Source organism: Macrotis lagotis, chromosome 3, assembly GCF_037893015.1.
Source record: "Macrotis lagotis isolate mMagLag1 chromosome 3, bilby.v1.9.chrom.fasta, whole genome shotgun sequence".
NCBI classification, from domain to species: domain Eukaryota; kingdom Metazoa; phylum Chordata; class Mammalia; order Peramelemorphia; family Peramelidae; genus Macrotis; species Macrotis lagotis.
The window spans coordinates 75,732,456-75,743,723 of NC_133660.1; the positions used below are offsets into that span (position 1 = coordinate 75,732,456).

Genomic DNA, 11,268 nt, shown 5'->3' on the forward strand with positions numbered 1-11,268 from the left:
TCAAAAAAAGCAAATTTAAGCTCTTTGTAGAATTGTCCAAAAGCAAAATGCCATGCTTTGTGAGATGGTATGATCCTTCTCATTGGATGTCTTCAAATGGATTCTAGACAACCATATATTGAGTATATTTTCATAGGGATTCATTTACAAATAGATTGAACTAGATGGCTGTTGAGGCTCCCTCAATTTCTCAAATTCTGTGATTCCATGATAATGAATTTAGAGTTAGAAGGTACCTCAGGGGCCAAGCAACCTAAAGACCATCATTTTAGTGATAACAAACCTGAGGTTCTCAGAGCTTAAATTCCTTGCTCTGAGGACCCAGATTTTCCTGGTTACAAATAGGACTTCTATACAGAAATGTCCAGAAGTAAGCTAAAGGTTTTCAGGGATCAACAAGTATCTCTGTTGTTCTATGGGACTCCCACAAGCTAATCATACATTTTCAAGATATACAAAGTCATCTCCTTATCTTGATCTTCTACTTCCAAAAGTTACTGCTAAACATTAAGAATTTGGAATTATGAGTGATAACTTTGGTTTGATAGATTATAGGAATGCAGTGCTCAAGTGCTTTCTTAATAAAAATTTTTATGATTAAGGTCCCAAATTGAAACTTACCATGGAAAGGTTTCTCAGAACTACAGAAATATTTTCTTTTAACGAAATCTGAGAAATAGCATCTCTTCCCCTCAGCCCTGAAGCATCTTGTATGATGGATAGAATTTTAAATAGTGAATAAATAAATGCTCATGGTGGATTGAACTGTACCTTGGCCTATAAATAGACACTATCATTGTCCTTAAGAAAGAAATGTGCCCTAAGCAATCCATTTTCTTCTAAGTTAGAAATCTTCCCAAAAGTACCAGATACTACCTTGCGAGATCTTATTTCCATTCCCCTTTCCCCCAATTCAGATTTAGCAAGAAGTGAACTGTGTTTAATATACATAAGGTATTTAAAAAGGTAGCATTAGATATCATATAGAAGGAGGATGGTCAAATAATGATCACAATGACAGCTTCTTCAGTGACCTAGGTGATCATCCTTAGGTTAAATGGGGGTGGAAGGTAGGAGAAAAGAAAATATAAGAAGAGTTGCTACCTATGAAATGAAAAAAATAATAGATAACCTCTAGTCAGAGAAAAGAGATTTAAAATAACTAGGTGTTTTGTGTTCCCCCCCTCTATTTTCCAAAAGTTCTCACTAATATTTTAATTATGTGTAAAATGACAATAAGACCATGAAGTGAAATTATGTGAATATTTTAAAGAATGAAAAGTATGAAAAGCATGAAAGGTAAACAATACTTTGGAGATGGAGGGCCTTTAGTTGCAATTTAAAGAAATGGATTTGCAATGGAAGGCAGGTAAAGAGAGGGTATTCTAAATATTTCCAGGCAACCTAGACAAAGGCACAAAGAAAAAAAGGAAAGAAAACTGAATATAAGGTCAAGAAATGTCAAGAAATCCAGGGTTTTATTTAACAAATATTGGATAAAATATTTAGTGTTTTAAAGATTACCCTTTCATTGACTTCTAAGTAACTATAGTACTTCAGCTAATAGCCACAATGAAGTTGTACAAAGTATATGAAAAGTTCTTATATGAACCAAACTTTGAAGTGTCCACATTTTATAGATTATCAAGTCTAATGAAATCATAAACTTGGGGCTTGTAAAGATTTCAGAGCAACTATATAATATGTTCTTAACAGGTATTAAGAGGTCTCCTGAGCTAATTCAATTTATAAATGCTCTTCAGGAATTCAGGCTTGTCACCTTACACATAGATGCTCAGCTTGCCAGCATGGATAACATACTACACCAATTTAGTTCAGAAATCACAGAAACAAATTTTAATTGAATCAATTTCTCAAGCATTTGTCAAATTCCTACTATGTGCAAGGCACTCTGCTAGATTCTGCTAAGCAAAAACAAATATACAAAAACATTCTGTGCTAACAAGAAACCTACATTTTACTGTGAGGAATGGATTGGTTGGGGACAGGAAAAGAATCATTATTTAAAAAATTTTTTTTTTCAAATAAGCTACCTCCTGCATGTATTTATTTATAGATGTTACTTATGTTTTTATGTAGAAATAACTGCATGAGGTACAATAGAATGGAATATACATGGACAAACACATACATACATATGTGTTTAAACATATATATGTATATATATTTCCCTATGTTTAAAGTCCTCTAAAATGGTTATGAATTTAATTTAGTTTAATCTTTTTAAAAATTATTTATTTATTTATTTATTTTCATATTACTACAATAATCTTGTTGTGAAAGGAAACATAAATCGCCCCTCCTCCCCAAAATTAAAAAGAAGCCTCAAGAGTGAGAGAAAAAATTATACTTCAGTCTGTTTTCAGTTACCATCGGCTCTGACTCTGTGGTAGGTGCATTCTTTATTATAAGTCCATCAGAGAAATTGTTTCAATATTTTTTCCCAGGTTGCTATTGTTAATTTTATTTTCTTTCATTATAGTCCTCCTCACTCCCATTTATTCTATTCTCTCTCTCTCTCTCTCCTTTCACCCTGTCCCTCCTCAGAAGTGTGATGTATCTAACTACTCTCTTCCATAATCTTCCCTCTCTTCTCTACACTTCCCTCCCTCATCCCCTTTCCCCCATCCCTTTCCTCTCCTTTTCCCCTATAGGGTGTGATAGATTTCTATATCTTATTGAATGTGTATGCTATTTCTTGACTGAGCCATTTCTGATGACAATGAAGGCTCCCTCATCCCCCTTCATCTTCCCCCTTCTATTCCATTGTAAAAGTTTTTTCTTGACTCTTTTACATGAAATATCTTAGCCCATTCTACCTCTCCTTTCCTGTTCTCTCAGTACTTTCCTTTTTCACTCATTGACTCCATCTTTATAGTATATTATGCCATCACATTTAGCTCACTCCTGTGACTTGTGTATATATATATATATATATATATATATATATATATATATATATATATATATACATGTATATATATACACACACACATATATATACATATATATATATATGTATATATCTGCTCTTTTAACTGTTCTTAAAAATGAGAAAGTTCATATAAGTTATCAGTATCTTCTTCCCATGCAGGAATACATGGAGTTCAACATCATTAAATCCAATGAACCTCTCTATGCTTCACCTGAGTCCTGTACTTGAAGAACAAACTTTCTGTTCAGCTCTGGTCATTTCAACAGCAAAATTTGAAAGTCTCCTATTTCATTTAATATCCATATTTTCCCCTGAAAAATATTCAATTTTTCTGGGTAATTGATTATCAGTTGCTTATTTTTGCCTTGGATGTTCTTTTGCCTTCCAAAATATAATATTCTAAGTCCTATGAACACTTAATGGAGACACTGTCAAATCCTTTGCAATACTGTTTGCAGCACCACAGTAATTGAGTTGTTTCTTTCTGGCAACTGGTACTATTTTCTCTTTGACTTGGGGTTTCTGCAATTTGACTATAACATTCCTGGGAGTTTTGGGGGTACTCTTTAAGTAACTGATAAGTGGATTCCCTCAATTTTGATTTTACCCTTTGCTACTAGAATCTCAGGGAAATTTTACAGGATTATTTCTTGAAAAATGAAGTCTAGGTTCTTTTTCTGGTCATGACTTTCAGGTAGCCCCCAAAATTTTAAATTCTTTCTTCTGGATCTGTTTTCCAGGTCAGTTATTTTTCCAGTGAAATATTTCACATTTTCTTCTAGTTTTTCATTCTTTTGGTTTTGTTTTATTTTTTCTTGATTCTTCACAAAGTCATCAGCTTCCTTTAGCTCTATTCTACATTTGAAGAAATTTAGTTAAGTCTTAAAATGGAAAAATTTGTTTAAAAAAACAAGTCTTAGATTTTTTAATTAAAAAAATCCCAAACACATACTTTTTACTGATCATCAAGCAATCATTCAAAAAAGTATGGATCAAGAATCAAGCATATATATTTGCCAAAACACTGTGAGAAGTACTGGGGATACAAAGACAGAAATAATCCTCTTCTACAAGCAGTTTATATTCTGAGAAATGAGATGGGAGAAGGGGCATTAAGATAGCTTTCTCTGTCTCTCTCAGTCTCTGTCTCTGTCTCTCTCTCTCTCTCTCTCTCTCTCTCTCTCTCTCTCTCCTTGTTCTCCATCTCTCTCTTCTCTCCTCCTATGTATGCAAACATTTATGCTTCGAAAACCATTTGCAAAAATTTTGGCTAGAAGTGATAAGAACTTAAAGTAAAGGGTAACTGAATAAAGAAAATAAATTGAAAAAAATAATGGGGTAGGAGAAATGCCAAGATCTGGCAGCTGACTGAATAAGTGGAGTATAAATAAACCTAGCAGAACTTGCCCTTTACTCTTAGGATAAGGGTGACATATCATAGCTTTTCTTTTTCGTTATTTTAGCCCACAGATAAAGACTATAGAAAATTGTTTAAATTGAGAAATTTGAATGGCACTTTAGTCATAAAAGACTAACAGATGGTGAAGAGCAGGAACAGAGATTATTTTGTATAGTAAATGAATCAATAATTATTCACTGAGTAACTATTATAATACTAGTCCATATTTACATAACATTTTATGGTTTAGAAAGCACTTTACACATATTATCTGATTTGATCCAGAGAGTTCAGGATCAAAAGATTTGAGTTCAAATTGCTGCATATCTACTCCATGTTTGTGAGCTTGGAAAAGTCACTTAGCCACTTGAAGTCATTTGTAAAATGAGGGAATTGAATTAGATGACCTCTAAATTTTCTTCCAGCTCCAAATCTGTCATCCTCACAGCCCAATATGGCAGACTATGAAAATACTAGTTAAGTTTAATGAGGAAACTGAGGTTGAAAGATGGAAAGTGATTTACTTAAAGTTACAGGGTTAATAACTGGTGAAACCAGGTCCTTGGAGGATCTGCATTTTTAAAAAGGTGTCAAATAGAAATATCTAAGGGACTAAGAGATTTGAGTTTGCGTAATATAAAAGGTTAGAAAATTGGAAACCACCTTCTTTTTTTTTTACTTTCTGAAAAGGGTATATTTATTTAATTGTGAATGGGGAAAGAAATGACATTGATTTCCATTGTCAATGTAAGAAGACCCTAGAGAATAAAAATAAAATTCCACTGTTGGCACATCTTCTCCAATCCAAGGCAAATGTTGACATCATCTTAAGAAGAAAGTGAAATTGTGCAATTGAGATAACCTTCTAGAAAATTAATGCTATCCTTTTTTGGTAATATTTCCCATCTCTGAATTCACCCAAAAGACAGACAATATTATTGTTATTTCAATAACACTTGAAACATACTCTCAAATTTGATATGCCCAACAACCCTGACATGTTGGAAAAGATGTTATAATACTTAATGCCTAGTAAAGATCATGGTATCACATGGTTGGTATTAAAAGGGACTTTAGAAATCATTTAGTCCAATCCCTTTATTTTACAGCTGAATGATCTGAGAAGTTTTAGTGATCATATAGCAAATATTAGAAATATGATGCAGATCCAGGTCTGACCTCCTCTCCAAGTCCTATGTTCATTGAGTTTCACCATTCAGTTCTTCAAGCAATGTTCATTAAAAAGTTTTATAACACACATTGATAACCTCTATAGCAAAAGTATATTTCATCTAGGTGCAGATAGGAACCATTCATGAAATTCATGTATTTCTTATTAAACTTTTTTATTCAATGAAGCCTTTACAACCTATTTAAAATGTCACCTACCAATTGCAGAATGTTTGAGAAAACAATTACCATAATTACCATATGCAAGTACTTACAGACAAAAATTTTGGAATAAATGAATGAAAACTAAGCAATATATATATATATATGTATGTATATATACATATATATGTATGTATGTATGTATGTATAACGTGATCAAAATGCAAGTGAGAACCCTGGAGTACCTGAGTTTTCAAATTATTGGCTTTCTGGATATAGTGTGTGCATTTTGACCCAGTTATATTAAATGCAGCCCACCCTGTAAAGAATTTCTTTGGTTTGTAGGCACCATATCACCAAAGGTTAGGCAAAAAGTCCTTAGGTATGTTCAAGGTTTATCTTCAAATATTTCCCTGATGAAGGTCAGTTTAAATTGTAAGGAAGGACTCCCATGTGGCAAGGCACTGTTCATAATAGCTGATATTTTTCTCAGCCATATCTGTAAATGCCAACTTGATATCGTTTTGCATGTTTTGTTTCCATCTGTCCCAGTCAGCTTTCAGAGCATTATTAGTGCATTCCACCTTATCTCCTAGTTTTCCAATCTCTTTTGTAAGCAGCTCCTTTTCAGTCTTTATGTAGTTCAAAGCTTCAACTCTGGAATTCAGTTCTGCTTGGATTTGGTCTCTTCTTTTCATAACTCCCATTAATATTTCACTATAAAGAACATATGTACAACTGGAAGCAGGGTCTCAGAAAGGTCAAATATTCGTCTTTCAGTAGCCTTGCAACACTTGTCAATGCAACTGGCCACACCTTTAAGGGAGTCAACCAGATCCTCTTCTGATGCTGACCACCAGGTGTAGATTGGCCCATATTCCTTCATTTCCTCAAAATATTCTTTTTCTTCCTTGTAAATTCTATGAGATATTTTGTCTATTAAGTTTATTTCCTGGCTAAATGTTCCCAAATAATTATTCATTTCATTGAACTCATCTGGGCGAGTTTTAACTCCTCTTACTGAGGATGCTACAGCTCTGACTGTCTGCCCCATCCTGCTAAGCAATCCAGGACCTTGTTTCTTGTGTGAAGAGAATTCCTAGGCTTGTGCAGTAAGAAACACTTTGAAGTCTTCATTAAAAGTTAAAGTCGGATGATCAGCAATTCGATTTAAGAATTTATGCAGTGCCTTTCTTCGGGTTTCAATGAAGTCATCATTAAACCGTTCCACCATGCCTTTCATTATGAAATTTTTCTGGCAAAGGAGGAATAATGAGGGTGGGATGTGCTTCTTCAAGTTTTCCCTTTAACCAAAGGAAATATTGATAGCTCAAATTCACTAGAATCTAATTCACCCCGCGATGTCTTAGTTGTAACTCTGTAGGTAATAAACGTTTCAGTTGTGGTAATATGACTTTCAGGATCATCAAATGTAATGTAAAGGTCTTTTAATTCTGGCTTATCTTCCAACTTGATTTGGCTTAGCATAGATAAAGGGGATGTTGGCATCAAAGAACTACAAGAGTTCATGTCCGTCAGGGAGATATTCTTGTTGAAGACCTCTAGGTCATCATCCTCGGCGTCATCTAGGTCCGGCACCTCGGGCTGCAGCAGGACCGCGGCCCCGCGCCCACCGCCGGGACTCTCCCCGCTGCCGCCGGCCGCCCCGCCGCCCCCACTTCCCCCCGCTGCGCCCGGGGGCCCCGGCGAGAAGGGCTGCGGTTCCCAGCTCTCGCCGTCCATCCCGTCCTAGTGTGGGAGCCCCGCCGGCCGCCCGGGCGGCTCCCGGAAACCACCTTCTTGCAAGGGGTAAATAAAGTTAAGAGTTGTATCTTCCAGAATGACACAACTTATTCAATGTACCATTTACAGTAGGTCCTTCAAGGGCTCTTCCACATTACCATATGCCCCATATTATTTTAAACACTTTAGATAGGAGGAGGAGGAGGAGGAAAGAAGAAGAAGGGAAAGAAAAGAAAGGAGAAGGACATGAAGAAAATGTTGGAGAAGATAATGATGAAGAAGAAGAGGAAGAAGAGGAAGAGGAAGAGGAAGCATGTCTGCCTTAAGGTGTTCAGCCAGTCATCAAACATTTGTTAAAATTTGATACAGTAAAACACTATATCAAATATATGGGGGGGGGTCCTGTCCTTAAGGATCTAAGATAACACTCAAAAAAGGGGAAGGGCAGGGAGGAGTCCAATCTAGTTGAAGATACCAAGTAAAAATAGTTAAAATGTAGTTTAAGAGAGTAAACCATAAATGATATGATATCATGGCTTACCAGATAAACTCTAAATATAACAAAAATTTCATTGTGTCATTTTTTTATGAACATTTGACTAGATTCACAGTATTAGAATACAAGTGGTAGAAGGCTTTGTGCTCCTCCACAAAAGATAAATGTTTTTTCTAAGCCTGAAGCATTTGTATCCAGGTCTCTAATTGCTTTTAATGTCCTAATCATTTTTCTCTTTACCCTGATGCTTTTCTTTGGACTCAGGATCAGCTCCCACAGGACCCTTAATCATTATGAAGGTTCTTACATTCTTCTAAAGAAATATTCTTCCCAGAATCCCAATTTTTCATTAACTGTTGATTTTCTTTCATATTATTTAGCATAGATTTCCTAAATATATAGACTATATTACTATTTACCACTCATTTCATACTGTAAAGGGTACATTGGTCAAGTTATGTCAGTGTTTCTGGAAGACGCAACTCTCCCAATTTTATTTACCACCTGCATGAAGGTGACTTCCAATTTTCTAATCTGTTCAAATTCAAATCTCTTAGTCCCTTAGATGTTTCTATTTCACACTTCTTAAAAATCCAACCTTGAATAGATTTTTTTAAATAAAAGGCATCACTTCTGCCCCTCCATTATCTCAAAATCTTTCTATTCCATTAAGAGTAGGACTAGCACTTTAGAGAATTGCTTGAGACCATGAAAGGTTAATAGACTTGATCAGTATCATATATCTAGGTTGTTTCAGAAGTGAACTTGAACCCAGATCTCTCCACATTATGATTTTGCTGAGCATATAACCATCAAATTATTCTTCTTAAATATCACTATAATTATTTTGTATTGATGCTCATAAAACTGTATATCCTATATACAAGTTTTGAAAAGTGTTCTAGGCCAAGGTTCTGAATGGTATCCTAGAATTCTAGTAAAATACAAATTTCTAAAGAATAAGACTTTTTGTGTTGCTTTTGCTTTTGCTTATTTCCTACCTTGGACTTAGAACCATAAATTTTATACATTCAGTATTAAATCAGTCTTGATTGAGTTAAATTTCTGTTATTTGAAAATGGGGGTTGCTCCTGAACTAATATACATACATACATATATATATATATATATACATATATATATATGTATACATAAACATGTATATATATATATAAATATGTATATATATATATATATATGCTGACATCTTGTGAATAGTGAGAATTAGCTTAAGTTCTCAATTATCGATTGAATGCTCAATCAAGGAACATTTATTTTGAAAAATTTCAGACACTATACCAGGTATCAGGGATGCAAAGCAAAAAAGTGAAAACAGTCTCAGCCCCCAATGAGTTTCTAGTCCAAATGTGGAAAATAGTATTTACACATTAAAGTATGTGTAGAATAGAGAAAAGAGAGGTACCTGCATTTAAAGGGATCAAGAAGTGATTCATGTAGATGATTTTTTTAACTGGACCTTAAGGAAAACTAGAGATTCTGAAAAACTAGAGATTTCTGTTTTTCCATTAATCTTAATTCCTCATAAAGAAAATGACCAATCATCAAACATGTTAAACAGAAATGTGGATGTAAAATATTCACCACCTTTTTCACCTGTGAGAGGAGGAGGGTGGGAAGGAAAGGTGGAAGGAAATTTTGTAATTTAAAAAGATTCATATGCATGAGGATGAATGTTGAAAAATTTTTATGACATGCAATTGGAAAAATAAAATAAATATCAATTGACAAAAGAGATTCTGAAGGGGATAAGGGGAACAAGAATTTATTAAATGTCTAATGTATACCAGACAAAGTGTTAGATTGAACAATTATCAACTCTTTTGATCTTCACAATATCTCTATGAGATAGGTGTTATCTCCATTTTATAGATGAGGAAACTGAGGTGGACAGAGTGAAGTGATTCTCCCAGGGTCCCATAGCTAGTAAGCTGAGGTAATATTTAAACTCAGGTCTTCCTGACTCTGGATCCAGTCCTCTATCCACTCTATCCACAAAGGTTGAGTGAATTATGAACATGAAGGCAGCTATTTCAAAGGCATTGAAACAGCAGATATAATGCTATTTTTGAGTCACAAAGATCAAATAGCCATCATATCTTAGGATCATAAACTTAGATCAAGAAAAGTTCTTAGAAGGTATCTAACCCAGGCCTTTCATTTTAAAGGAGAAAGAAGTTCATAGAGGATGGCCTGTATATTCAAGAGATAGGATTTGAACTCACATTTTCTGCCTCTAAATGTTGTGGTCTTTCTGCTGATATACTGCCTCCCTTTCAATGTAAAGAGATATAAAAAGCCATCATTAGAGAAATCTACATGATAAGTTTATTGTATATTTAAAAGGAATAGCAAGTTATATACAATAGATTTAGTTTCATATATAGTTTGTTTTATTTCTTAAGTTCAGAATGTAGCAAATAAAATTTAAAGAAAGAGTGCATAATGAATAACACTAGGATTTTTCATCGATTTTTTGTGTATGTATGTTTGTATGTATGTATGTATGTATTTGTGTGTTTATATGTAGCCAATAGGTGGTCTGGTGGAAGCAATCATAAATTTTTAGAAAGCAAATGTTTTTAGAATACATACTAAAACATGATTAGCAGAAAATTAATTATATTAGAATTCAGTTATCAAAATATTTAGAAACATGTTGCAGATCCCAGAGTAAGCACTCCTGTAGCAAAAGAATGTCTAATTGGTGTAATAGGCACTCAGTTTTGAAGATACAAGTAAGAAAGACACAAATCTTTGAAAGGACTGGAAGGAAATAATGCAGAATCCTAAGCAAGGCTCTATTTACTGACCATGATAGAACTTGGATCAGCTATTTCCTATAGACTTAGTTATACTTAATTCTGAGCCTTCAATGATGTCTTGGACAAATAGACCCAGAAATGCAGTAGTAATGAGGCTTGAGAACATATGCAATTTCTTTTATATCAAAAAATTAATGAACAAGTCACAATACTCTCAAGTATCAGGAATGCAACACATGACATTGTAAACTGAAAAACTTGGAGGAAATGCTCACCCTAGGTAACTGATGTCCTATATACAAATGTTCAAAGTCCAAGTCCTCATCCTGATCTTATGGAAGGCCCTACATGATCAGGAATAAGGCTATTAACCCAGGATTTGGTTTCTTAAACCCAAAAGGGATGTGTAGATAGGTTTCAAGTCTATTTTCAATTTACTTTTCTTTAATTATATTACAAATTTTTGAAAAATGTTTCATAAGATTTACCAGAATGTCAAAGGAAAGAGTCCATACACATTTGTGTCTATGCATGCACACAAACACTCACAGAGTTTAAG

General features: G+C 34.2%; 1 pseudogene; it reads right to left on the minus strand.

Annotated features, from left to right (window-relative positions):
• Positions 1-3,055: 3,055 nt before the first annotated feature.
• LOC141516129 (sorting nexin-7 pseudogene) lies at positions 3,056-7,430 on the minus strand (annotated as a pseudogene).
• Between the last annotated feature and the right edge of the window lie 3,838 nt (positions 7,431-11,268).